Source organism: Planococcus citri, chromosome 1 (genome assembly GCF_950023065.1).
Source record: "Planococcus citri chromosome 1, ihPlaCitr1.1, whole genome shotgun sequence".
In the NCBI taxonomy this organism is placed as follows: domain Eukaryota; kingdom Metazoa; phylum Arthropoda; class Insecta; order Hemiptera; family Pseudococcidae; genus Planococcus; species Planococcus citri.
Window position 1 is genome coordinate 63,286,523 of NC_088677.1, and position 12,744 is coordinate 63,299,266.

Sequence of the window (12,744 nt, forward strand, 5' to 3'; positions counted from 1 at the left end):
TTTATTCCTAGATGAGTCGAGGGTGTTCGACTGATACGAGTACTCGTATTTTGGCTTTATCTTGAAAATTGTCTTCCTTCTGTTCATTGTTGGGAGCTCGAGCCGCGTAGTACGTTGTTTAATGTCGGAGATGAGAAGAAATCTGAACCCGAGTTACACGGTTATGAAGTTTATACACTTACGAAACGACATTAACCGAAAGCTGTTGGCAAACAAACGTTAAATCTGGAAAAGCTTTTTACTCGTACTCTACTGGCTGCTTTTGCTCCTGCTCCAGCTCTCGTGTACTCGTATTATCCATTCTCTATGTGTCTTACCCCCTTATATACTGTGAGTTGGAGTTCTGTGTTTATAATGCGAAAACGTACACTGTATCTCGGTCTTCGTCACGCTATATTTCAGACAGCCATAGCTCGCGGCTTCAATTACATAACGAAATGCTACTGGTTGATGGGCCCATGGATGGTTTCGGATTTTTTTCTGCTGCCTTTATCGCGAAGCCCTGGAGGCGATTTTTTTTTGAGCCGATGTTGCAATTTTTTTGATGTGGTTGGAATTTTTTCTTATTTTGGAGTAATACGATGTGGTAGGGTGTATTGTGTATTAGGCCTGTGGTGGAAATAAACGATTCAGTGGAGAGAGAAGGGTGTTCCTTGAGGAAGTACGAGTCTATGGAATTGGGTGAAATACCCTGAGTCAGCTTATTAGAGGCTATAAATGGGAAATTCAAAAAAAAAAAAAAAACGAATAACTAGTCGAGTTTGAAATCATGGCCGAAGATTTTGTAAACAGCTGCCATTTTAAAAAATTAAATAATTCGATGCTTGTAGGAGGCAACTCTCCCACTTTTTCTTTCGTAATCGATTTAAATACCTCTATAAATTTTGATATCAGCGAAAAAATGTAGACGAATTCGCACCGGTAGGTAGGTACGTGATCAATTGAATCGTTAATATTTTTTAGACCATCCCAAAAAATTCAAATGATATGCGAAGCGAACTTGTCTTGATATCTCCACGTGAAAGATATTGGCGAAAGGTAGTATGCTGAGATGGGCGTGGAAGCACATGGTCTAAAGTAAATGTTGAGAAGTTGCGTGAGTTTGAGTTGAATCGAGTTCCTATTTTCGGTGGGATTTGGACTCGAAAGGAAATCTCTCGAAGCTCTGCCTCTGATTTCAACGGAACTGCTGTTTTTGGAAAAAGCATGGTTTGAAATTTTATTTTTACAAACGAAAAGCAGTTCAAATCCCAAATTAATTTTTTCGATTTTAGAGGAATTTTTGAAAATTCAAAATTGACTATTCTAAAAAATTAATCTTGGAAAAAAAACATGGCAAACAGAAAAATATTTTATTTATTAATTGAATCGGTGGGTGCAGAAAGGGACCAAGTCACATTTTTAGAATTTTTTTTTTCACGGATATAGGGGTTTCAAAGTACGGCGAATCGACTGGTGATGTCAGATTTCCGCAAAACTGCCGGGAAAGTGGTACTTGGACGCAGAAAAAGGGCGGATCCGCATTTATGACTTTTTTGTAACATTTTTTAAATTCCTTGAAAAATAACTATGTAACATTTTTGAGAAGACCATTTTTTGAAATTTAAGTTAATCTCTGAACTGAAAAATGATGAAAAAATTAACAACTTCGACAAAAAGTCTTAGAACTCAAGGGGTTTTTGACCAATTCAAACGAGATAGCAGTCTAAATGATGTACTTAGATGTAGAATCAAGCCCCATTCGTGCCCGAGCAATTTCAAAAGAAATTTTGTCGATTGGGTGCAGAAAGGGTCTAAGTCCCATTTGTTTAGGCAGCAACAGCGCCGGCGCACGTGAATATTTTTTTTTCTAAACAGCGCTAAAAATTGTGTCTCGGGGTCCTCTTTCAATGACCTTAAGCATGTTTACCAAAAATTTTTAATTTTCAAATAAATCAGTTTTTTGTTATTCATGAAAAGTGCGAAAATGGACTTAGCCCCTTTCTGCACCCACCGATTCAATTAAAAATTATAAAAACTGATCCTGAAAATGATATCAACTTTCTCAAACCAAACTTCACCATCTTCGATCATTCTGCAGCCTTCGGCGTGATTATTTTCCAAAAAATTTTCGAAGGCTTATTAACGATCTCTATTTACAGGGAGGGGGAGGGGGTCAGAAAATCGAAAATTTTCTGCTTGTCCAAATTTTTGAAATTTGCACGAATGGCTGTATCTTGTTTGAAACCGACTCCTCATATCCCCTCTTGGATCTAGATTTCACTGTTTCCAGCCACCATTCTGGATCCTCCAGCGTGAATTTCCAATTTTGAATGAATTTCTTTTCAGTTTTGAGATAGTGTATGAATAATTTAGATTTTTCAGTTTTGAATGAATTTCAGATCCTTCGTTGGGTCCTCAGAAACGCGGATTTTAGCTTTCAAATCCGTTTTTTGAATTTCATTTACCTATACTTTTGTCATAAATTATTTTTTGGGAGGGTTTTGAGGCGAGTCAAGTCAAAAAATGAATTCAAAATTTGAAATCAGCTTCTTTGAAAATTCAATACGCAATCGATTCATAGCTTTTGATGAATTTGAGGTTGCTGAACTCGAAAATGAATTGAAAACTAAACGCTGATTCGTGATTTTTAAAATGATTGTCGTTTATAGGCAGGAGAAAGAACGAGTTCCACACCCAAAAATGAATATCGAATTTTGACTCTGCCAGACTGAAAACACTTTCGTCTCAAGTTTTTTGGTATTTTTTTAAAAAGAAAACCTTTTTTGTTCGTGAATTGAGTTGAATTTTCGACTAGGAGGGGAAGGGGTTCGGTTCCGTGAATGGTGAGCCTTTCATCATCGAAATGGGTTAATTTTTGATCCAAAATTAGATCGTGTTTTTTTTTTGCAAAAATTGATTTCCGCGTCGTTTTTTTAGCTGATTTAAGATCACTAAGAAAATGAGCTCAAAATTGAGAACTGGCTTGTCGTATTTGAGAATATCGATTTTTTCTGAAAAATTGTCTTTTTTCGAGAAGAAATAACAGTGAAAGACGCCTCCATTCTCCCTCAGCCTTGAGAGAGGTCAAAGATGAAATAAAGCTGATAGAAAAAGGAACTCATTAAATTATTTTAAGCCAAATTAGAATGAGTTCATATTGATATGGAACGACTCACTCACTTGTTGGGGAGGGTTCCCTGCAAACGTAAAATTGATGACCATTTTATCGTAATATGTGAGAAGTTTAGGAACCAAAATTGGTTGAAATATTGCAGAAATTATCAAAATTGCATAATGTGAATTGTTGAAGAGGAAGTTGCCTTGAGTTTATAAGTACAATTTTTGATGTCACTATTGATGCAGACCCTCTTGTCTTGTCTTCCTTGGAATTTCGTTTGCTTCAATTGGAAGTGTTTTTAACTACGAATTGGCGAGGTGAAAGGGGGAGGATCTCGATTTGCAAACCCCAAGCTCATTTTTCTTCTCAAGTGTACTGATATCAACTTTTAATTCGACGATTGCTTCTAGTCGTTTATTTTTTCCATTGAAACTCTATCGAGAGTTTAGAGGGAATAAACGAGGATAATGAAGACGACGACGACGACGTCACGTGCAAAAATCTCCTAGGCTGAGAAATTTTTCCATCCTCCTGCGATGGAATTTGTGTGCCATGTTCACTCGAGGGGTGAAAAAAAATCACCCAATACTCTTAATTGAATACCGAAACATGTGTAGGTTTTTCGGTAATAATTTCCAAAGAAGCATGACGCCACCGCCTTGAGCTGTAGGTTTGGGTTTGGGCTTGGGCAGCCAGCAAAGGCCAGGGCAAAAAAATAACAACAACGTTCCATCACTTATGTACGGACTAATTATCGGTACAAGCCTGTTATGGTTTTCTGCCCCCAAAACGTAGGTACCGTACGAGTATACGCAGGAGTCGGTCTAACGATGAAAATTGACCGGACAAGCGGCTAACACCAACACCGCCGACCCATGGACATATACGAAGGTAATTTCAAAACAGTGAACCCCCTGGACCCCGTACCAGCCTCAGTTACACCGTCTGTACTCCGTAGGGAGATTAAACAAGCCATTTATCACTGGTTTTTCTGACGTGTTCCGTCTACCATGCCAGTATATTTTACCATTTTTACTCTTTTTTTCGTTGTCCATCTTTCTCTTTCTCTGCGCGCTTTTCTGTGTACACCTCGTTCGGCCTTCCACACAGTGCGTTGTGTTTATATCTTCATCGTGTGTTTCGGAATACTCTTGATTAGATATCGTGTTCTCGTTTTTGTTTTATGTTTAGAAGAGGTATACACGGTACACACTAGGTTTTTTTTCGCCCAGCGCCGAAGACTATAGGGGGTGCGGTGGAGGTGGCGCTGGCGGTATTTTCTCTCTAACACGAGCTTGTAAATCACCGTATAGCCGAGTGACACGCATTGATCGAGGATGAGGGACAGCGTGCAGTAACAAGGAAATCCAGCAGCACAGCACAGCAGCGGCCAAAGCGAAACCAAAACAATATACTCGTACATGAAATTTCGGCCGAAAATCTCGTGCCAAGTGAACACGGGCGAGCGGTATCTGTTTTTTGTAAAGTAATGTCTAAATTATTCCGTTTACCGAGCGTCTTTGTTTCGGTAAACGGTCACGAAACGGCCGCTGTGTGCTCAGGATCTGGTAGTAATTAACTTTTCTAATCGTTTTTGAACGTTGGAAAAAAACATACACTATACGAGGTATTTTTCTCTTCGTTAATTTCTCTCTCTCTCCCTCTCTGTATTCTTTCTTTCGGAGTCGAAATTATTTGGTTGGTTTTTATAAATGGCCTTTTTTTTCTATACAGCTTTCTCTGTCTATTTGGTTGGTTGTCTTTGTCTATTCTTTGGTGTAATTGAGTAAACCAGTTTGACCGAATGATTTTTACGTATAAATATATTTGGAAATATAGCAACATGTCTCGATATCTATAGGAATACGTGCTAGTATTATGACGCGAGGAGTCCTGGGTGACCGCGTGTTTTAAATATTTTATCGGTAAGGTCGAGATCCGTCTTTGAATTACTCGAATTAGCATTCAAATTGAGTAATTTTTGTCTCCTTAATCGTTATATTATTACGCTCGAATTTCGTCGTATCTGATAATGATTGCGTTTGGCCCACCAAAGAGGTTGTCTATTAGACGTTTTTATTACGAATTTAATACTCGTACGATGGTACAATGTATGGAAAATAAGTCGTGATTCAATTAAAAGTAAATTCCAGTTTCTGGAATGGCGTAGACAGGAAAACGTACGTTATACGTAGATATGTGAGGAATTTTTTAACGTGAAAATCTGATGTGAGAACGTCGTTTATTAGGAGTAATTGCTGTTTACTCCATTCCTAGGGGTTTTTCGGAATTTTTCATCAAAAAAATATCTTTGTAGATTTTGAAAACATTTTGAAATATTGGAATGAAAATGAGATGAGCACAGTCTCAGCACAGGAAGGGCAAATACTTGAAAATTTATCTGTTCAAATACAGTTTTGTGGGATTCGAGGGTAGAATTATAACAATTTGAACTTGAAAATCCACTGAAAAAGGCAAAAAAATTGGAAAAATTGGTGAAAGGCAAGGTGGGAGGGAGAAGGAGGTAAAATTGTAATTTTCCTTCGGCAAATTTATGGTTGAAAATTTTTTTTATGGGCTCCTTTGGTGAAGAAATAAAAGCCTTGTGTGTGGTAAAACAAGAAGAGGGAGGGGAGCGGGGGTTGAAAATAGAGCCCAGCGGTATAAAGAGAATGGTGTAATATTTCAAAGCGAGTGCAATAAAACGTCGAACAATTTCGTCGAAAAAAAAATTCCTAATGAATGGCTTCCACCTCCTATAATTTTTCCATTCGTATTGAAGGCCTAACTTTGTAATGGATTTTCATTTTGCTCGTTGCGTTTCTCGTGCAAAAATTTGATCCGGCTTGTCCCATCGAACGAAACGCCAAAATAAACACGAGGAAACCTTGCGCTGTGTCGCTGTCGTCGTATTAAACTCTCGTCCGAAAACAATTCAGCGTCGAATATTCTCGACATTTGGCAAATATGGATGGAATATGTATACCTACGTGGAGACGAATCGAAGTATTGGATTCGGATTTGTACACATTATATGCCTCGTAGTAGTACGATGCGTATAGATAGCTGCAGATGGGTTGTAGGTGGTAGGTGGTAGGTTTGGTAGGCGATATCCCTACGAGTTATTTCTTTTTCGAGATAGAAAAAAAAACGAAATGTGCTCTGGTTTGTTTTTCGCGTAAAAGGGAGAAGGTATATTATGAGCTCCTATTTCACAAGATTTTCAAATATGAATTTATGGTTCCATTATAGAGCGAGTTGAAAGCATTGTGAAGAGTTGCACTGTAGGTGTTATTACTTTCAATCCGAGGTTTTTCCTTTTCAACGCAGAAGATGCGTTGTACGTATACGATATTGACGTAATCGTCGCGTTATTTGATTTTTGTTTCTTTGGTTTTGATGCAGCATTTTTTTTACCGGAGATATCGACGATTTGAGAGGTGGAGTGGGGACATGGAGGAGGGGATTTTTACACGTAGGTTTGTTGTTTATACTTTCTGCAATTGACAGAAATGTGAGATTTTTTCTGGAAGAGAGGTTTTGTTTCCTAATATCACCGATTTGCCTTGTAAACCTGAGTGATTTCATCCCCTCCCTATCCATATACCATCAGCATTTTTCAATGTTTCGTTTAGTTTAGTTTATTGATAATTACATTGTTATTTATATTTTTTATTAGGAGGTGATGAAATTTGAAATGAGTATGTGGTTGTATAAAGATCAATAATTTGTTCTAATAATTTTTGTTTCATTTTGTGTTTTAGGTGAGTATCAAAATATGGAAAATTGAATACAGCGATTTTTAAGAGCATGAATAATTAAATAAGTGAGTCTATAAATAATCTTAATGCTTCTAAAATACTGAATAAATACGTAACATATTTGAACTAATTTCCTGAGAGAATAATTTAAATCACACATGCACTTAAGAATGCATGATTTGATTAAATAGATAGATGAATTGAAAACACTTTGAAATTTGGAATGTCAGAGTCAATTTTTTTCATATGAGAGGAAAATAGGTATAGAAATAATAGGTATGGATTGTTATTAAAAATTTTCACTGTTTAAGGGTCATTTAGTCTTGAACAAAAGTTACATTTTCTGATTCATCATCCAAAAGTTCTCTCCAAAAAAATCAATTTTTTATAAGTTCTAAAAGTATCTGAAAAAAATCATCGAAGAGTGATATTTAAAATTTTAATATCATGAATTTTACCAAAATAAAAACGATTTTTTGATAACTGAACACGAGAAATTTTTTCCCCCAAAAATCCAAAATTTGAAAAGAATTGTTTTTTTTTCGGTTATATTTTTGCAACTTTTTTAAATTATAAGTTACTTTTTGAGGAGAATTACAAATTCGTCACTTGTATCTACTGATTTTTTATTACAGTATTTCGAAAAAGTTTTTAAAAAAAATTGCCTACTATAAGGGTCTTTTTTCTCTTTTTCCAATCAAATTTTGAATTTTTCAATTCTTATCTCTTTACTTGTAAAATTTTGAAAGCATTTCATTTGCAAAATTCTCCATTTTTCCAATTCGCGCGTCTAAATTCAAAATACCAACTTTTCGAAACTTCCTATTTTGCAAATAGGCACGTAGAAAATTGCAATTGACCCCCCCCCCTCCCCCTACTTCTTCCCAGCAACAAAAAAAAAGAGAAAAAATAATATGTTTGGAAATACCCCTTGAAGTATGTAGGTATTCTTTCAATGATGATTTTATTTTGTTTTGAGAGAATTTGAAAAATTCCGATCTAATTTCACTGACTTTCAAGCCGTTTGATTTAGGTAGGTACATAGTACATACATACTTTCATCGCAATTTTCGCGCAGTTTTTCACCAACTTTTGCCTGTTTTGTCCTTTCTCGCCCAGAAACATTATGATTCCGTTTCTGTGTTTCTCCAAGGTGTCATCGTCATTCGTTTTAGTTTCTCATCCATTGTTTTTTGAGAAAATTTCGTTTTCGAATAAAACTAGATTGGGAGAGCTTACAAAAATACCCCATAATTCCAAAATTTTGGATACTTGAGTAAATTTTTCGTTTTTGGAGAACCTAAAAAAATTAAATTCGAGTCTGATGTTGAAAAAAATCAAAATTCTACCTAGTTGAGGTAAAAACCTAGAATACGGTATTCGCCCCTTTCGGCCCCCTCCCCATCCATCTCGTCAGTGATGGCGGTTTCGAACCGTTTTGAGCAGTTTTGACATCCCATCAATTTTTTTGGAGATAACACACTATTTTCACAAATTTTCGCCTATAATACTTACCTAATTGATCAAAGGTTGAAAATTCTGTATTTAAAAAATTTGAGATGAATTTTGTTGCAATTTCTAAAAATTTTATAATTTTTTCAGCTTTATCTGAATTGAGGGAAAAGTCAAAAAAATCAAAAATTGTATCTTTTTGAGATTCGGTGTTGAATATTTTCTGAAAAAAAAATAAAAATACAAATTGCTTTTTGATTTTTTTTTAAGCAAATAAGGTGAAATGGCCTTCTTTTGTAAGAGATATAAGTCCGAAAACTGGAAACCGTTCCCACAAAAATTTTTCAAATTTGAAATTCATATTGGCGAATTACCTCTCAAACATAATTTTTATTCGAATTTTGACATTTTTCACGCGTAAGAAATATTGTCCCCTGTCGTAGAGAGAGTAAAATTTCCACCAAGTTGTTTCAGTTTTTTTAAACTCCGTTCTCTAACTAATTTTTTGAGAGAAAAAAAGATGGAAAAAAATTCAACCCATTTTCAAGGTTTATATCTTCTTTACAAAACACCTATCACTAACCCAAATTCACACCCGGCTGACTTTATATCGTACACAGACACACTACACATACATCTCACAGGCGAACATCTCCGCCATAATTTTCCGATGTTTTTTTCCTCTACGTACGCATTCCACCTAAATCTAATCCAGAAAGCAAAAACACTATAAAAATGAAAACGAAGCCCGTAAGCGAAAGGTTTTTTACCCCATTTGAAATTTTTTATTCACCTCGAAGAAAAAAACGAGGAAACAGCATCGACGGATAGGTAAATTTAACATAAAATATAGAACCACACATCGTACACATATCTACCTATAAACGATAGGGAAGGAAAAACATTATTTACATATTCAATTTACAAACACGCTATGCCATTTACTTACTGGAAGATCGAGAGTCAGTCGAGCTACTCACTCGTGCTGCAAAAGGACGCTTTGAGCGGGAAATTTTTCAAGATTACTAGTTTCACCTTTTTTAAATACTCGAGATCGAATTAGGTAATTACAGGATGAGTTAAGTATTTGGTGAATGAGTGAGTGAGAGAGAGATGCGAAGAAAGTGATAATACGAGTATGTACATTGTACGTGTATTTGAATCGATTAGATAGAGTGAGATGGATGCATTAAGGTGCTTGATATTGGCCAGAAATGCAGTACCTATTAGGTATGTATGGAGAGTACCCATCATAGGTACACGAAGAGCTGTTATATTGTTTATTGTGAAGCGATTTTTCATCTTCTTTACTCAAGTGTGTGTGTATGGCTACGGGGCGAATTCGCCGTGATTTTAATGTAATAGCCTAGAGTTATGGTCACGGTGAATTGCGTTTTGTTTTCGTTATGCTTACGTTAGATGTAATGCGTAGAGAGAGGTTATTTTTTTCTCTCTCTCTGTTGCTCTTTGTTTCTGTATAGCCTAAGCGTTGGTCGTCGTCGTCGTGTGTAGCATATTCTACATTGTTAGAAAGTGTTATCGACTTTCAGTCAATTTGAATTGGGTTAAACTATGGCAAAGTATACCTATAATTAACGAGTAGGACGTTATACAGGCAGCTATAATTATCACGAATCTCGTTGTCTAGATGCGTATTTATAAATTCGAATCGGGCAAAGTGAGACCGAAGGCGAAGAGGGGACACACAAACCACCTAAACAAAACAAAAATGGTAAAAAGGTAGGAAAAGAACGTGTTTTTAAATACTCGTGGTAGTTATTATAGGATGGAATGGGACGCGACGTGTATACGTAAAATTTATGGTTACATAATGAGCCACCATCAAGAGCAGAAGAAGGTACAGCAGTGTAGAGAATTGGTGAATTGAAGAGAAGGAGAGTATTAAGATGACGAGATGTACGTCGAGATAACGTTATAACGGGGGCTGCATGTCGTTAAAAAGTCTACTGCCATGTCACATTTCCCAAGCTGGGGGAAATTATCGCGTCGTAAAAATTAATTTTTTTTCGACGTTATTGAAAGGTTAACGAGCTCTGCGGACTAGAATGGATCTAGAAATAAAAAATAATTGCCGTAAAGACATCGTATTCGAGTTGGAAATCGTTGTCGAATGAATCGGCTACTGAAACCGATACGATGAACTGTGCTGCAAGTCTCGCGGGTACGAAGTTACGATTACGAACTACAAAACATCTATACCTATCCGTCTGTTTTTCTATGTGTATCTCGTACGTGTCCGAATCGCACCGATGGCTACGCGATCCATGACGAATGATGCGAGTATAATTGATCGCTCTATGCGAAGGCCTTGTACGCGATCGCGGTGGCAAATCTATACCTACGTACTCGTAGGTACCTCGCATCATCATCATCATCGTCGTCGTCGTCTTCGTCGTTCAAAAAGTAATAATACGCTGTCAAGAATCGGATCTTTAAATGGAAATCTATCCTATGGGTTAACTAATTACACAGGTCGTTGTGAATTTCAAGAGCATGTGAAAAATTGCATCCGAATGTGGTCCGACTCATTCTCGGTCTCAGATCTTACGTTAGCCAAGAGTACAGCTCTACCTACGTAGGAGTTACTGGTCGACACATCACGAAAAACTCCTCATCCGCCCTGTATCGTGAGTTATTACATCATAGAAAGAAGAAAAAAAATGGAGAAATATGTACCTATGCGTATCGCACTGGTACTTCCGATTTGTGAGGGTATTTTTTTGGGGCCAGCCCACCTACAAAGAATGCCACAGGCTGAATCAGTTCGCGTTATGCATCTCGCGGTCGTAAAATAGGCAAGAAACGGTATTCTCTTCCTCAATATAAATCTCGATACAATGTACTTAGTATACAGGGTGTCCTATTGAATGTGTGCCATGCTTTGGAATTTGGTGTAACGAGGTCAGAGATCATTACGGATTTGTTTCTGAAAAGTTCAAAAATTTTTAAATGGACTCTGAAGGGTGTAATATATTATGGAGGTAAAATATGTACTGTGATCTGCTTGGAATTTTAGTTCTTTCAAAATGAAAAAGTAGGTAAAAACTGTACATGCCATCATCTCCTGGCCTTGCCTTTTGATCATTTTTATTTGTCATTGGAGAAAATTTCATATTAAATTTGGGCGGTACATTTCATTTTGAATTTCTTTTTTTCTCAGCCAGTCAGCCTCAGCGTCATTCAATTTGAAAATACAGAACGTCATTGCAGAAGAATTTTCGTTGGATTGAAGTAGTCGATCAAAATTAAAATATTGTTTTTATTCAAAATTCTCAATATGTATCTTCAAACACCAGAGACAACGTTGAATAACAAGTTTAAGTAAATTTTAGCACATTTTTACTAGTCTATTTTTCAGTTTTTTGTTTTTGAAAAAAGGAGTTTTTTATGTGATTCAATTACTTAATTTGAAACACTTGTCAGATGATCACAGTCTTACCCTTCATTCCTTCTTAGTTCTCAACACAGCACTTGAGTAAGAAGTAGGTCTGATTAAACGTTATTTTTTTGCTGAAGATGGTGGAAAAGGAGGAGAGGAAAAAAATAATCTTTCAAATTAATGGGTTTTGCCACTTTTGTCATTTTGTGTGCTGTTTGTTTGTCCTATCTAATTTTCTAAAATAGGAAGTGCACCCCCTCTCTCCCTAATTTCTTTTCTTCCCTCCTTCCCTCCCTCCCTCCCAAAAAAGAAATGACCAATAATGTACCAAAAATTACAGATAATTTATCAAAAAACAGCAGATGTTTAAAGAAAAATACCGGCAATAGTGTAATTGAATAAAAATTACTATAGTCTAGTTATTTATCAAAAATTTCTAGTGACAAAAATTTTATTACCTATTACTTGAAATTTACAAAAAGAATTATGTACTTGGTAGTAATTTCTGATAACTTTCATAGTTTTCTGCATGCCTGTCTGAGTTTCCAAGGTCGTCTGACTGACTGACTGACTGGCCTCTCGAGTCACTACCTCCTGCCTGTCTGACCTCAAAAGGGTATCTGTCCGACCTCTTGAGGTCGTTGACTGTGTGTCTGGACTCTCAAGGTCGCTGATCTTACCCGTCTTGCCTTTTGAGGTCATTGGTCCATGTGTCTGGACTCTGGCGGTCACTACCTCCTACCTGTCTTGCATCAAAAGGGTGTCTGTCCGACCTCTTGAGGTCGTTGACTGGGTGTCTGGACTCTCAAAGTCGCCGACCTCAACTGTCTTGCATTTTGAGGCCATTAACCCGTGTGTCTGGACTCTGGCTGTCACTACCTCCTACCTGTCTAGCCTCAAAAGGCCGTCTGTCTGGTCTCTTGAGGTCGTTGACCCATGTGTCTGGACTCTCAAGGTCGCTGATCTTACCCGCCTTGTCTTTTGAGGTCATTGGCCCGTGTGTCTGGACTCTGGTGGTCACTACCTCCTAC

General features: G+C 36.9%; 1 protein-coding gene across 8 annotated transcripts in view; it reads left to right on the forward strand.

The window, feature by feature from the left end:
- Positions 1-12,744, forward strand: part of LOC135833255 (leucine-rich repeat neuronal protein 1-like) — a 579,754-nt gene that overhangs the window by 542,090 nt on the left and 24,920 nt on the right. The window contains exon 2 of one of the 8 annotated variants that reach the window (XM_065346968.1): positions 6,865-6,926. The exons of the other annotated variants lie outside the window; for them this stretch is intronic. The gene's annotated coding sequence lies outside the window, so the exon portion shown is untranslated. The remainder of the gene's footprint in view (positions 1-6,864; positions 6,927-12,744) is intronic. 8 annotated transcript variants of the gene reach the window in all.